The sequence below is a fragment of the Lepisosteus platostomus genome, chromosome 25, assembly GCF_059453375.1.
Source record: "Lepisosteus platostomus isolate fLepPlt1 chromosome 25, fLepPlt1.hap1, whole genome shotgun sequence".
Taxonomy (NCBI): Eukaryota; Metazoa; Chordata; class Actinopteri; order Semionotiformes; family Lepisosteidae; genus Lepisosteus; species Lepisosteus platostomus.
In genome coordinates this window covers 10,007,918-10,022,956 of record NC_142635.1, presented here as the reverse complement: position 1 = coordinate 10,022,956, position 15,039 = coordinate 10,007,918, and the positions used below count along the sequence as shown (strand labels likewise).

Below are 15,039 nucleotides of genomic sequence, written 5' to 3'. Positions count from 1 at the left end.
TGTCACCTGGCACTACAGGATATGTCTGATTCTACTCCACCTCCTGCATCTGCCTGCGGGTTCCTCGCTCTCTTTTTCTGCTGCTGTCGCATCTACGTCCTTCCCCCTCTCTCTCTCTCCACCACATGAGGTCCCTTCTCCTGCCTGCGAGCTCAGGTGTCTTACGCGAGGCATTCATGTGAACATGAGGGTGTTCTGTGCACACAGGGAAAGGCGCTGTATTCAAAGGAGAGAGGAAGAGCGGCCAGGGAAGCTCAGAACACTTTTTTGAAAATGCAGAACTGAATGTTCAATAAATAGCTTCGATTTCAAAGAGGATGGAGAAAGAAAAATTTAAACCTCCTAACAAAAAAACAGTTCCCTCCAAAGCTACTTCTCCTATAATTCCACACAAGTCCTCAATCTCTGCCATTTCCTTTAAAGGCAAAGGAGCCTACGTAAATCAACATTATATTCAATACCCATTACCTTTAGGAGCACCTTCTGATAAGGAACTCTTACAGTATATGGCTTCATGTAACTATACTAATCATTTATTTTGATTACATTTCTACATGTGGCTCACTTCCATTTGTGGATACTAACTTCCTTACAATTAGCACAAGCATCTAACGGGATACTGCTTGCATATGTCTTTGAAATTCTTTGTGAATGAGACCCATAGTGTATATCTCTTTTGCAAGTATCGGAAGTAGAAGAACGGAGATCTTGATCACAGAAGGCTGCAGCAAAGTAAAGCCAGCACATTTTTAGGATTTTGCTCACTTTAAACACTGTTTAGGTTTTTCAAAACCATCTGGCCTTTGGAAGCGCATGTATGTCACAACATATTTACTGTAGATATTGTTAAGCAAAAAATGTATTATGGGTAATGCACAGTAGGTAGTACTGTACATGAGATAATGTATACTATTTTTTAAAATTAAATAAACCCTGTGTGCAGACTAGGATAGAGATCATGCACTGAATATGTATACAACAGAAAGATTTCATTAGCGGGACTACTCGTCCGACTGCTTTCCAAGAGAAAGGTATTGATCAAACAAGATACTTTGGGCTTGTTCTCTCCTACAGCTTGATTCCTGAATGCTACAATTTACAATGTGAAAGGTTGTATTGTACCCGATGTAACATTTTCTGCTTAATTCGACAGTTGTTTAATTATGCTTGACTGGCTATTTTGATTCGATGATTTGGTAACATTGTTTACTGCCATGGTGCAGTTATGTAGTGTTTTAGCAAAAGAAACTACAATACCCAACTTGTCATGCAACAAGATACATTAAAAATACAATAAATGCTAGTGGTACTAATACTCATTTGTGACTTTTTAATGCCCCTCAGTGTAGGAAAAATATTATTTAAAAAATTGTGATTGTGTTATTAATTTAACAGACAATCAAGTATAGTTATTTTCCAGATTCGATGGCTTTAATGGCATGTTAATATTTTGAGGAATCCCTAAAGGAAAGTAAACTGAGATTTTATTCTGCAAAATAAATTGTATTATATAGTGGTGAGTGGGGGAGGTGATAATTTATAAGAGCTGTCAGAGCCACCTGTCCGCATCACAGTCCCTTGGATTAAAACCTCACTGTCAGCACTGTATATTCCAGTGAAATCTTGCCAAAATTCAAAATGCCAGGTATTCTGCCAGAAGAGTCAAATAGTTAAGTAGTAATGAAAAATATGTTAACTGTTTTAGACCTCATGACCCTGTGGAGCACATTATCTGAGCTTAATTTTGTGTTATTTCTCTGAATACCAAATGCCTGTAGCTGTAATAAACTGATATACATAATGTATGTAACTGTACTTTTTTCACTTTGTTTTTATTTCAGGAACACAAGTAAGACTTGCCAGAGAAGCATTTTTTTAAATCTTTTTTTAAAATTAATTCATTACACAGAAGGAAATACCTGCAGTCTCTTTTGAAAGATGGAGATCTATAACGTTCACAACAAATATAGTACAGTACGAGACCTTGGCTTAATGTCTCATTATTGTCAATGCTCTCTTTAACACCCTTTCTTGGGGCATTGTTTGATTGCGGGTCTACAGGGGAAAGTGTTCTTTATTGAACTACCTATACCCCCATCATACTGTGTGCCTTGCATCTTCCCGGATATTGACTATTTTTGTGCTTAGGAAACATAAATGTATTTGATGTCACTATCTGTAGATTTAAATCTATTATTGATCATATTTTTGCATGGGAAATGGGACTCTTATACGTATTACTTTTCATATTACCCATTAAAGATTCACTTAGTCCATGCACTAAATACATACTGTATGCACATTCTTGTTGATGCTGTGTACTTTAATGATTCTAGATAATGAGCTCATTAATGTTTTTAAGAATTTTGTTTGTGCCAACATTTTGTTGTTAAACAGAAATTAAACTGAAAATGTATGAACTGTTAAAAAAGTTACTGAAAGACATATTATTTTTTGTTTGGAGTTTAATATTAAAAGTTTTGATTATATTGGGTTGAAACTCCTGAATGCTTTACACAGTAAAAAATCCAATTGTAAACGTAAGTTTGACTAGTGCTTGAGGTTTTTTTAGAAAATATTCATGAGTAACCCTTTTTAAGATAAGATGCAAGTTAAAGAGCGCCTGAACCTTATAGATGTATTGGACAATTTGAAATAAGATTCTTTTTATAAGTTACTTTACATTCAGTATGCCCTTTGTGAGATTTTACATAAAATGAAATGGGCTACTTATTTTTCTGCTCCCTTCAAACAAGTTTTTTTTGCCTCCCACTGGAGTAACTTAAAAAGAGTTTAGTCTTTTTTCATAATTAAGGTTCACTGGTATTTCAACCTACTTCTCAGGTGAGAAACAACTGTCTCTTAAATTATTTTATGCTTGAACATGATACTGACAAATCTATAATAAATCACATGCATGACATTGAAAAGCCAGTTAAAGGGATAAAACCATGAATCCAAAAGGTCTTTAAGCAAGACCTTTTTATAATTAATTTTCTTAGTGCAACAGTAATAATACAACTAATAATATGTTGTATTATTATAAGTAGGGCACATCAAAATAGTTTATTGCAAGAAGAAGCAAGGACACCTTACAAAACCAGTGCAAATGAAAGAAAGAAACAGTAAAAGTTGAAAATACAAAGAAAAAACCATGAGAGTAAGTAAATGCAGTCAGCATAAAAGCAAACACCCGGTTCGGGGTCTGCAAAGTTTGAAAATTGTGTAGACGTATTCATTCATCAATATTTATTCTGATATAAATATTGAAAATCTGGTGGGTTTTGTGGTTTATTTGTGAATAATAATAATTCAGTGTCTTATGAATTGTTTGTTGAAGCTTGTCATTCAAAATGAGTTTCTCCCATTTGTATGTAATGCGAACAACGTACAGTACAGTATATGGAACAGAGCTGGGAAATGAAATGTAGTAACTCAACAGAATGGCCCCATAGCTGGGGCGCTGTGGTCAAGCTTTTCCAGTAAAGACACTGTAACAAGCCTTCTGCTGCAGATATGGACACTTTTAAAGTTGTGTCAAATGCATGCAGAACTCAAAGGAATTTTAGCTGCTTTGAAACAGAAATGTCTCAGGCACGTTGCTGAGCCTGTTGTAAAAAGATGATAAATAAAGATAGGTTTCAGGACAAATTATTCCCCACAAAATGCCTACCTTGCAATGCTGAGAATTATAACACCGAGCAGTATGCTTATCACATTTTGCCTAGCAACGCATCACTCTAATTAACTACTTTTAAAAAATAGCAGTTGAATAGTATTGTTAATTATAGATGTTAAATGTTTTAAATGAAACCTTTACCAATACATTGGTAAAACTAATGTTTATAATAGCCGTAGATGTAGCAGGTAATCCAGTACTGTATATATCTATTTCTTGTTTTTTGTTTTCAGAAAATATTAATTTTATGGCTCATAGAATTAAGTCATATATTTCAGGCTCAGCCCATAGCAAATTCACAGATAATAACACAAATTTTGTTGAAATCCCCAATTATTCTCTTCTTTACTGATTTGAATCAATACTGTTACAGGGAAGTGGAATATAATTTATGTTTTGATACAGTGCCTTAAGAAGGTATTCAGATCATTTCGATTGTGCCCCATTTTGAGAACTTATAAAAAGGATGCATGCATTTAAAAAAAAAATTAATATGTAACCTTAATGTAACCTTAATATTTTATTAAAAACCTGAATGCTCAAACTGAAGACTTCTAAAAATAAATTAAGTAAATGACAGCAAAAAGTTAAGAGCATAACCTGAAATATGCTGATTACATAACTAACCACACCCTTGAACACAATATTTGGTGTAAATACCTTTGATAGCTGTAAGTCTTTTTGGTTAAGTCTCCACCAAAGTTTTGCACACTGCCTTGATGCAATCTTTCCCCATTATTCTCGGCAGATTTGCTCTAGCTCAAGTTGCTCGAGGATCACTTGTAGACAGCTCTCTCAAGCACCTTTACTGTTTTTTTATTCTTAAACGACTCCAGTCTGGCTTTGGCTTTGTGCTTTAGGACATTAGAAACAATGTTCCTTTAACATCAGCCAATGCTTTGCTCCACCTACGTCCCCAGTCTTGACAAATGTCCCGGTCCCCGCTGAAGACAAACAGAGCTAATTCAAAATACTTCCATCACCATTCTTGACTGCAGAGATGGTGTTGACTGAGTGATGTGGCAGCAGTGAAGAAGGGGAAAAGGCTTAGGGCGGTGATTCACCGAGTCTACTTGTTCTGGCCAGTGACTGTATCACCATCAGTGTGTTTTTCATGTGCCTGTGTGTTTGTTTTCTCCTCATGATGAAGTTTGTTAAATGTAGACAGTGGGGCAGGAAGCAATTGACAGGGAGAGGGGAATATGAAGTTCCACAAACGTGTCTAGTGGTAGTTTAAACCAGACTTTGGGCAGGTGGGAGCAGGAAAAAATGGCAACAAAAGAGTGACAGAGAGCCACGACACCTGGAAATCTGCATGCTGACAGTCCTCAAACATTTCCTATTGTGTCCCCAAGCCTCCTCCTGTAATCAACTGGCCACTCCAGCCTCTGACTGAGACAATGGCAATCCCCCACTGAGTGGGACTGGCCATCGGAAAAGGACATAAGAAACCTGGTGAAAGGGGCTTCAGTTGCAAAAAAAAAAGTTCCAGTCAGAAAACGCGGGACTTTGGAGAAGGAAGGATTGTGTGAGAGATTGATTGGACCCAGGAGAGGAATTGCCTTGCACACCAGGGAGTGAGAGCAGAGGAAAATCCAGCATCTTCTTTCTCCCTCCTCTACCCAAAACTGGAGTTTTGAGAGGAACAGGGTAGAAGGCGGGAACACATTGTTCTGGAGCCACCGAAGGAGCTACATGGGAGACAGAACTGCTGGACTGCATTCTCTCTGGACATTTGTTCTGGTAACTGGGGTCGCTGGTCTGGAATGTGTGCCCCTTGGAGGAAGTTTTTTTTGTCATGGGCTCTGGATGTTGGGGAGACCGTGTGTTGTAATTGCAAGTGAATAAAAAGGCCCCTTAAGCAATACTAACAGTCAGGTCTGCTCTGTGGGCGTACTGGAGGTTCTGGTTGATGAAATAACCTGTGGCAAGGGAAGAAAGGTACTGTCACCTTCTGCACGAAGCAGAAGTAGTTCCTGAATTAGGGGATCACCCTATCCGTGACAGATATACTATGTTGGGTTTGTGTTGGATGTCATGCTTCTCCCATCTCAGCCACAGGACTCTTTCAAAGTCACTGTTGGCCTCCCAGTATCACCCCTAACCAGTTTCCTCTTTACCTGTCTGCTCAGTTCTGCTGCTCAGTGCCCGATATAGCCTGTGCCTGGGTGCCGTCCACTTGTTAATCATCAGCATCACCATGCTCAAAGAGGTATTAAGGGTCTTTGAAATGTTGATCTGATCTGTGCTTTTATACGGCTTTATCCTGAGTTGCTTTGAAAGCTCCTTAAAATTCATGGTTCAGTCTTTGCCTGAATGTCACTACCCAACTGGGAGACTCCATGGAAATGGGTCTGTTTATTCTGAACTCTTGTGTTGCACACAGACAGAGGCCACTTTTAGTTTGGCTAGCTAAGGTCGTTTTCAGCCAAGAAGAGTTAATTGAAGAAAACCTGAAAGAAGTAGTTAAGAATATTCACATATTCGTATGTTCTTTGCTTCCCTAATGTGACGATTTGACAGGCACACTATTCTAACACCAACACATTTTTTCAAAAATATTGACAAACAGGATGCAGAGTAGATCCTCAGAGTAGAGTAGGCTGAGCACCTATGATATCGTACCATGTATAAATGATGTATAAGAATAGGCAGTATCCAAAAGAACAAAAGATTAATCATGCAGATAATGTATTATTCCACATGCAGAAAGAGAAGAATGAAATGACAAGAAGACACAGATGTGGCAGGTCCTCAGTGGCTTGACCAGTAAATGTACCTGCTTCTAGTGCAGATCGTGCCCTAAGGCCCAAAGTCACATGTGTGATCAAGACTGGGTCATTGCCAGCACTTAGTTTGTCAATCAAGAGCTGCCGGATCTCAATGAGGAGTTGTATGAGAGGCAAAAGAATTACTGAAATGCTTAATCGTGACATGTGCATCAATTGTGAAATGTTCTGTACAGTACATGTCTCAAAAATGGTAACTTAGAAACCATTCTTTTTTTTGGAACATTTCCACTCCAATGAACTCTGTAGGGTTTCAATATCTGTATGGTCTTCCACTAGCCAGTATTATACTGTTTATGTAATGGGGCACAGGACAGTGAACGTGATGTAGAAATGATGTCCCTTTCTGGAAACCTAGTCTGTGTTGAATTATGCCACACTCACAGAGCATGTTTTCTGGTTCATCGGAGTTTGCTGCTGTCTGTGAAGCAGCAGTGTGTGGCTCTGAATGCAACAGACTGTGATCAAATCACAGCAGAGGCAGATCACAGCCATGTGTGTTAAATATACAGCCCAAGTCTAAGTGTATTAAGAAATTATTCTTATGTTAAACTTTACTCCTTTTTCACTGTTTTCATAAAATCAGGTAGGGAAGACACATTTTTTGTTTAAACTAGTAGCTTCATCTACAATTAACTTTGTTATAGAATTGCACTGTACTGTTTTCTCAAACAATTTCCTCCTCATTTCTGAGGAAATGTACTGTTCAATCTTTGAGCATGCATCAAGGAATGCTGTCCCATATCACTTCATTCAATTCCTTACAGTTTCATGTTCATACTCATAAGCGGGTTCATAGTAAGAGGTACACAACAAAACTCTTGTTGTGGTGGATATTTGTTCAGATTGATCACTGGATCAATCTTGCACTGAAGTGTCCCCCATTAGCTTTCTACTAGATGGGGCTAAATGCATGCTTGATTCATGCATGTTCATCAAACTTTTTCCAGCATGTACTTCACTGTTTTTTTACATACTGTATGGAACAGAAGGGAACGAGGCTCAACACCACATTTTTCTGCTTCAAGTCTGCCTTTCACTATGTTTTTAAATTGCAAACATGCATGTTAGATTTTTCAGTTTCGGTGCTGTGCTTAGAAAACCCAGAGAGCACACTCAACAAAATTAAACGCAGGTCATGGCACTAGTAAGCCATAAGGAGCATTGCCCAGTGGCAAAGTTCCACTGAAATCAGTGCAAACAGTGAATTTCTCAATTTCTCCGAATGCTCGTAGGCTTGTAGCAACATCGGTGAGGAAAGTGCTGCTGCTCTCAGCCAATTGGGGCTAAAACACGCTGTGAGGCACCTGCAGCTTGGAGCCTGTGAAAAGATGAATGAGTTTATGGGTGAATGAGTCAGTGGTATTAGTCTCCCCATGCTTGTGTTTCCTCTACAGCACTGGAGATATTACTCTGAGCCAAGATGTAAAGAACCAATTGACAATTTCAGATGGGGGTGTTTCTTAAAAAAGAATGTGCACCTACAGTATATGAAATATTTTTAACATATTGATCCAATTAAGTGATTTATTATTAGTTCAATAACAGAGTGATATTTTACCAGTTCTTCTGTGTGGAGTTGCATAAGATATTTGCACATCAGTGTACTCCATAACAGGTCATCGAAAATAATAACAAAGGAGCAAATCTCTTGCAAAGTCTGTCAGGTCTGTCTGCCATTGTTTCTGTGAGCGAGCAGGATAAAATCAGCAGATTCTCTCTAACAGCCTTGACTCCATTCTGAGTTTATTTTATTAATGAGCGAATCTAACAGTTGCATTAGATTTTTCAGCACATTAAAAGCATCACGATGCATCATATTCCAACTAAACCAAGGAAAGCACATTTGAAATTCTGATTTAGGCACCGTTTAAGAATCTGAGTATGCAAAGGAATGGACTACAGGGAGTAAAGCACCAATTTTTGAGTTCATCATAGTGAGCGCTTCTGTCATTAGAGGTTATTATTCCTATATTACATGCCAAACCTGAGTAAATATTATGGATGAATTCAGATGCTGTTTGGTGTAGAAAGTCAGACTCAAGACTCTGTATAGGCATTGAGATATATGATTGGAATGTGAAGCTTGTATAAACTTCTCTTTAATTCCTCTTCATCTCCATAAAATCAAAGCACTTACCCCATGAGCCTTCGCAGCAAATTTGCATAATGAGCCACACAAGGGGAGAGCTACCTGGATTACCATAGCAATTTGCAACCCTGGCTTAAACTGCTAGTCAATTTGAAAAAGCGTCCAATTCATTTACATTATAAAGTCAACATAATTACATTGATAAGCAGTCCCCCACATTTTAATTTCTTCTTTGCAATAGTGATAGATTTGGAACTGAACTAGCCATCATTCTAATCTACTGTTTGCTTGTCACTTTTGTTTTGTGAATCTTTTGTCATGCTTTTTTCTTCATCATCGTCATCATTTCGGCTTCTCTTTTTTATTTTAGAAACTCACACATGCATTGATGCATTCATAGGAACAGTAAAAACACATACATACTGTATACATACACAGCAAATAGCAATTGTATTCACCAAAGTACCTGTATAAACACCCATTTATACGATTAATACAATTAACAAATGATTGTTATGTAGATCAAGAAGTATCAAAACTAATTGTTCGGAAGGTCTATAAAATCCATACATAAATAGCCAAGAAAACACAGAATGATTTGGCAAAACGTGGAACATCTATTCATCAGAGAACAGCCAAGTGATACATGAACAGGAGGGCATCTGTGGATGCTGGCCAACATGCAATGACTCATCTTAGGAAAATACACATAGCTACAGTTCGTGCATCCAGTTGCCAAGATGTACAAAGAGAAAATTCTGCGGCTTGAAATGTAAAAAATTCACTGCTTCTCAAAGAAGGTGACAAAGGTCCTCCATCCACCCATTTCCTAACCACTTTTTCCAATTCAGGGTCGCAGGGGAGCCAGTGTCTATCCCAGTAAGCTATGGGCGCAAGGCAGGGTACACCCCGGACAGGACACCAGTCCATCACAGGGCAGACATACATAAACACACTCAAACCAGGGATAGTTTTCCCAGAAGTCCATGAATCTACCAGTTTCTGTTGTTTTTTGTGGACCGTGGGAGGAAACTAGAGCACCCAGGAGAAACTCACACAAACACAGGAAGAACATACAAACTCCACACAGATAGCACTACAGAATTAAACCTAGGTTTCCAGCACAATACAGCAATGCTTACCACTGCACCACCATGCCACCCTGCCAAAGTTCAGTTGAAGACAAAGGACAGCGTCTACAATGAAACATTAATAGTACCAACTTTTCAGCTTTATAGTAGTCAAGAAAAGAAACTTATCCCCCAAGGCATAAGTTTGAAATATTTAGGACTGAAATCCTTTGTGTCACTGAAGAAAACAAATACCAATCCATACTGTTGATCTTAAGACCTTGACTATATCTAGTCCCGGGTCTAATTGTAATATTATAATTGCACCCTGGGAAGAGCACAGCCCTGGTTTGACCACATTTCACAGATTCCTCTGGGGGGAAATGAGCAGCTGCTTAGTCACCTGACCAGATGCAGGAATCCAATTGGTCAGTTGACTCTTTAAAGGAACAGGAAGAAGAGGCTTCTAGAGTCAGTCTGAGAGGAGGAATGGAGGGTAAGAAGTTCTGTGTGTGGATAGCACTCCCCAGAGAAAGGCTGGCCAAGGAACTGTGAGTTTAGATTCTAGGAGGGAGACACTTTTGGAAGGTTTTGGAAGTTTGAGGCTGGTAAGCAGTGTAGCTGCTTGGCTTTTGTTAGATAGGAACTTCAGGAAATGTTTAGGCAGGATCTCAATGAAGAGCTTAGGGTTTTCTTTTGAGTACTCTGCACTATAAGTTGTATTAGGGTGTTTAAACATTATGGGGGTGTGTTGGTTGGCCTGGGCCTGCATTTTTTTTAAAGGGTTCCTGTTGTGACATGCCCATTGGCATGTTACAACCTGTAATAACTGCTATAACTTGAAATACTTTGTGGGTGACTTGTGCAATGTATTGAAAAGGAGAAATTGTCACACAAATACAGGAGTCTTCCTCATAGTATCCACATGGCTTTTCTCTGGCTGTTCTGGTTTCTTCCCTCCACCCAAGATGTGCTGCTCAGATCAGTGTCCTTTAAAAACCTGTGTAAAGTGGGGTGAGTTACTTTATACCCTATGCTTATCAGGGTATAAATTAGGACTATGCTTTAGAGGATTAACATGCTCAAGCATTCAAGGGCTAAATGGCATGTTTTGAGGCGTCAGAAAGACTGTCTCAAACATACTAGTAATAAAAAAGCATTTACCAGAAAGCTCTTCATGCATAAACTGAGTTTGGCCATATGATTGCATTGTCCTTATTTGCTGGAGCACATTGCTGTATTGTTCCTTTGGCTGGGATTGGTTCACTGCTGAGAAGTGGATTGGCTTCACTAGAGGTGTTAAAACTGCATTTCTGGTGAGATCCATCCAGGGCTACAGCTACAATAACCCACTGGCAACCATTTTGTCCAGTGTTTGTGAATTACATTGTCCATTCCCTACCTCTGGAGTGAGGAGGGTATGGTGCCCAGTTGATTTGAACATAATTACACCTTTTGTGATGTTGCCCCACCACATCCAATTGATACCTAAGCCATGGAAATTGATGTTGATCATAATTCTAAGTACCTTTTGGACTGGATTGTAATTGGTCTTGCAATATGCTATTCCACATTTTCCTCTAGAAAATGTCTAATGTACTTATTAGAGGTTCCATTCATTGGATAAACTTCTGCAGTAGTCTTGAGCTCAAACCCATCATGGCTGTTTCTCCCCTATTTTAAGTCTAGTTGGAGCATGTTTTTATTACAGCTGCTGCATTGCATTAACTTTGTTAAATTTTCCAGTGGATTAAATATTCATTGTATTGCAATGTGAGTCAGCATGGATCAGAAGTTTTCCCTATTTTGACAGACTATTGTTGCCTTTTTTTTCCCAGGGTTTAAAGACACAGAAATGTGGTGAATAAAAGGGAGGTTGACCTTTTTCTTGCTCATTTTTGTTTTGTGTGAAAATATTGATCTACAATATAGCTTTCTGTAGTGCCTGTGATGGCTGAAGTATGTTATTGTATTTTTAAAATACTACACTGACCTGTTATTTATTTACGCTGGTGTTTAAGGCCATCGCCTTTTGAAACTGGGGAAGTGGCAGCTTGCAGAAAGACTGAAGTACTCGCTGATCTTCATTCACTGAAAGCCGTCGTGAGATTTGTAGTATGTCATTCCCAGCACCTTTGCCAAGGAAATTGCTGACCTTGTCTGTTAAGTCAAGGTCTAGAAATGCACAATTTATTACAACTAATCTGCAACTTAAATATTTCATCCTGGGAGTTTACATTCCATTTCTCATTACAGTGAGAAACGGTGCATCAGATTTGGAATTTGTGCTGGTCTTACTGCAGATCACAAGCAGAGACTTGCTTTCCTAAATGGATTTAAAAATGCCAATGTTTTTAAATATGGCGAGCAGTGTTTCTGCATTACATCTTCCTTTCTAGGTGAAAGGCCTCAAAGTGTCTTGCTGCCGGTCACTAAAAAAAACTTCTTGCATTTCACCTCAACTATTTTTAAGTGTATGAAATCAGGACCCTTAGGTGAGATTTCTTTGAATAAGTTCATATTGCCAGAGGATTCATGACAATAGGAAATGCAAAAATCATTAGCCGGTTTGTTGCAACTCAATTCTGAGTTTCACGCGGGGGGGGGAGGGAATAGAACTCGCAAGGCTTAATCTTTTTAGTATTTTTGGTCTTTTAGAGGCTCAAATATAGTCACTGTTTTGAATTCTCTACAAATAAACAAAGGTGCTCACTCCCATGGGTTCCACACTTTTCTTGAGGGGAAAAATGTTGGGTTTGCAAATGAGAACTTGACTTTGGGTATTTAAAACTTCCATTTCTACTCCTTTGTTTTATAGCATATACAGTACATAACAACATTGTCGGAAGAGATCTGTGGAAAATCCGATTTTGCCTCCTATCGGACCTTGTGATTATTGGTACATCTTCAAACCACAAGTTCCAGCCTCCAAAAGAGGAGAATGTTTGCCTCCACAGGTAGTGCTGCAACAACGCTTTCTTTTGTGCGGTTTTATTTTACCAGTTGACTTCATGAAGAGTTAAAGCACATCACAATGTCGTTTAACTTGTCAAACTTCAACAGTTTTTTGCAGACTTCTGAATTTAAAAGTACATTAACTGCTTTTCTCTTTTGTGGGGGGGAATTCAGTTCCGTACTTTTTACCATCAGCCTTTGAGGAAAGTGACAACTGCTTTATCCAATACAAAGTCATGAGGGGGCTGGTGTCTCTTGATGAACAATGGACACAAGGCTGGATCTATCCTGGATGGGATGCCAGTCTGTTACAGGGCACATGCACATAAGGTTAATCGGCATTGAAAACGTATCCCCTGACATTGCGACCTGGTTACACCTGATATAAGGGTTATTCATGTTTTGACTACATTTTAAAAATCTATTTTTTTTTTTTAAGAAGCACAAAGTGCTATTTGGTTAATCACACCCAACTGGTTGTTAGAAGCTCAGTGAAGCAAGTATCAATTTTAAATTCTGAATTTGTCAAAACTTTTAAGTGTGGTGGCACTGTCATTACAATTTAATCACCAGGCTTGTATTTTTCAGGTCTGATCTACCCAGATGGATCACAATTGTATGTGGGAACAGTTGGATGGGTTTTGACTTGTTTAATGGCTCAATGCGGAGGTTTGGATTTAATTTTTATTATGTGATGAGTCTACATCTAATGTAAATTGGTGTTCTTGAGTTCCAGAGGAGATGTGGCTCCTATTTCCTATTTTGGGGGATCTCAAAATGGATAATCTGCAAACAATAAGATTTGGGGGGGGGGGCTGTGGTACATTAGGCCCTATGAAAGTTTATGTAAGTGAGGGAAATGCTCACAATATGGTTGGGTATTAACAAGCCTGAAAAGTATTAGGTATGTAATCAGAAAATTCCCAAGTGAAACATTTAATTGACAACACTAATGTGCTGTACAGTAAATGCTTTTAAGATTCCATCTGTTATGACTGAAGACTGAGTCTTGGTTCCTACACTTGATGTACCCAATTAAAGTAAACCAGCTTTAGTTAACAATGCACTTGGCTGGGGTTTCCATGCTTTTCCAGGCATGCTCCATAGATGTTCTCATGGAAACTACATGCCTCGGATCGGAGGCATTTCAACAATAAGTGGAAAACATTATTTCAGCCGCTGTTGTGGTTGGAGATAAAGGAGTGAGTAAGAATTGCACAAGCTGAGAACTGTACAAAGTTTTGCATGTTGAATTGTGTACCAGTCTACCCTGTGCTAATCCATGGTGCTCTCTGCTACTTGTAGTTCTGCGGACCTGTCTACATTTCTTATTTTATTGACTCACCACCTGTCAAGTCACTTTTTAAATTCGATTTTTCTTTCCATACTCTATGCTTGTAATGAGACAGGTTTTCATCTCCCCTTGCATGTCCCCATAAATAAGTAAACAGAGCTGAAACTGTTTGGTTAAAAATCTAAACAGGGCTGTTCCTTGTCGACCTGCTGTCTTTGAACGTCCCAGGCTGTCAATTCTGGTCTCGGAATGCCAATCTCCCAGTAGTCCCTGTGGCATTCAGGAAATTGGAGGGAATACCATGGACTGTGTGATGCATCTTCCTTTTGATGTTTCCTTCTTTCCAATAAAATATTTTTACAGTGCTTGTTTTAGGAGGTTTTTGTAGTATTTAATCTTATTACTGGATGACCCAATAACTGAGTTTTATGTGATCCATTATATGGGCAGACACCCTGGAGCCCAACTGAGCAGGAAGGCTGCTATACTGTTATCTAACAGCTCATAGTGCATACAGTCAGTCTGACAAAACTGACCAGTAATTAACTGAGCAGTGATCTGAAGGTTCAGAGGCTATACAGTAATCCCTTATTACTATATAGGTATCCTTCACATCCCTGTGACTTGTAACACTAAGACATAAAGACTTGAATTTGTAAGATGTGCTTCAAAAGGGAAAACCAGTAGCTCATGAGATGCACTTACGTTTTACTAAAATCTGCCTGGAATGTGTCTCGGTTGATAAATGACTGTTTGCAGTGCGATAAAAACAAACAAAAAAAGCAACTGCGTTTTCAAGCTTCTTGACACAAATAAATGGCATTTATATTTAGAATATAAATCATACACAATTTCCTTTTCAATTTTGTGGCCTATTACAATAACTCGTTTTTGCTCAGAGGAATTAGTACTACCCTTTCCAACTGCTGGCGAAATGTGTCAGAACATAAATAGCGGGTCTGCTTTAAGGGTACCTCAGTGGTTTTTCACTGCGTTCAGAAATGACGAACTGAATAAGTAACACATTAACTATTGTATAAGTAAACATGTTTTGTCTATCAAGAGAATCAAAATGTTTTAAAATTAAGTTGGAATACCCTTTTTTTCTGCTACTAAGGCAACTATTTATTTTTTCCAAAACTGAGAAAATGTTTACAAAC

The 15,039-nt window shown here is 38.5% G+C and overlaps 1 long non-coding RNA gene across 1 annotated transcript; it reads left to right on the top strand.

Moving 5' to 3' along the window:
• Positions 1-10,578: 10,578 nt before the first annotated feature.
• Positions 10,579-13,393, top strand: LOC148641058 (uncharacterized). Its single transcript, XR_015930289.1, has 3 exons — positions 10,579-10,644; positions 12,449-12,587; positions 13,174-13,393. It is a non-coding gene; the product is annotated as an uncharacterized LOC148641058 (long non-coding RNA).
• The last annotated feature ends 1,646 nt before the right edge of the window (positions 13,394-15,039 follow it).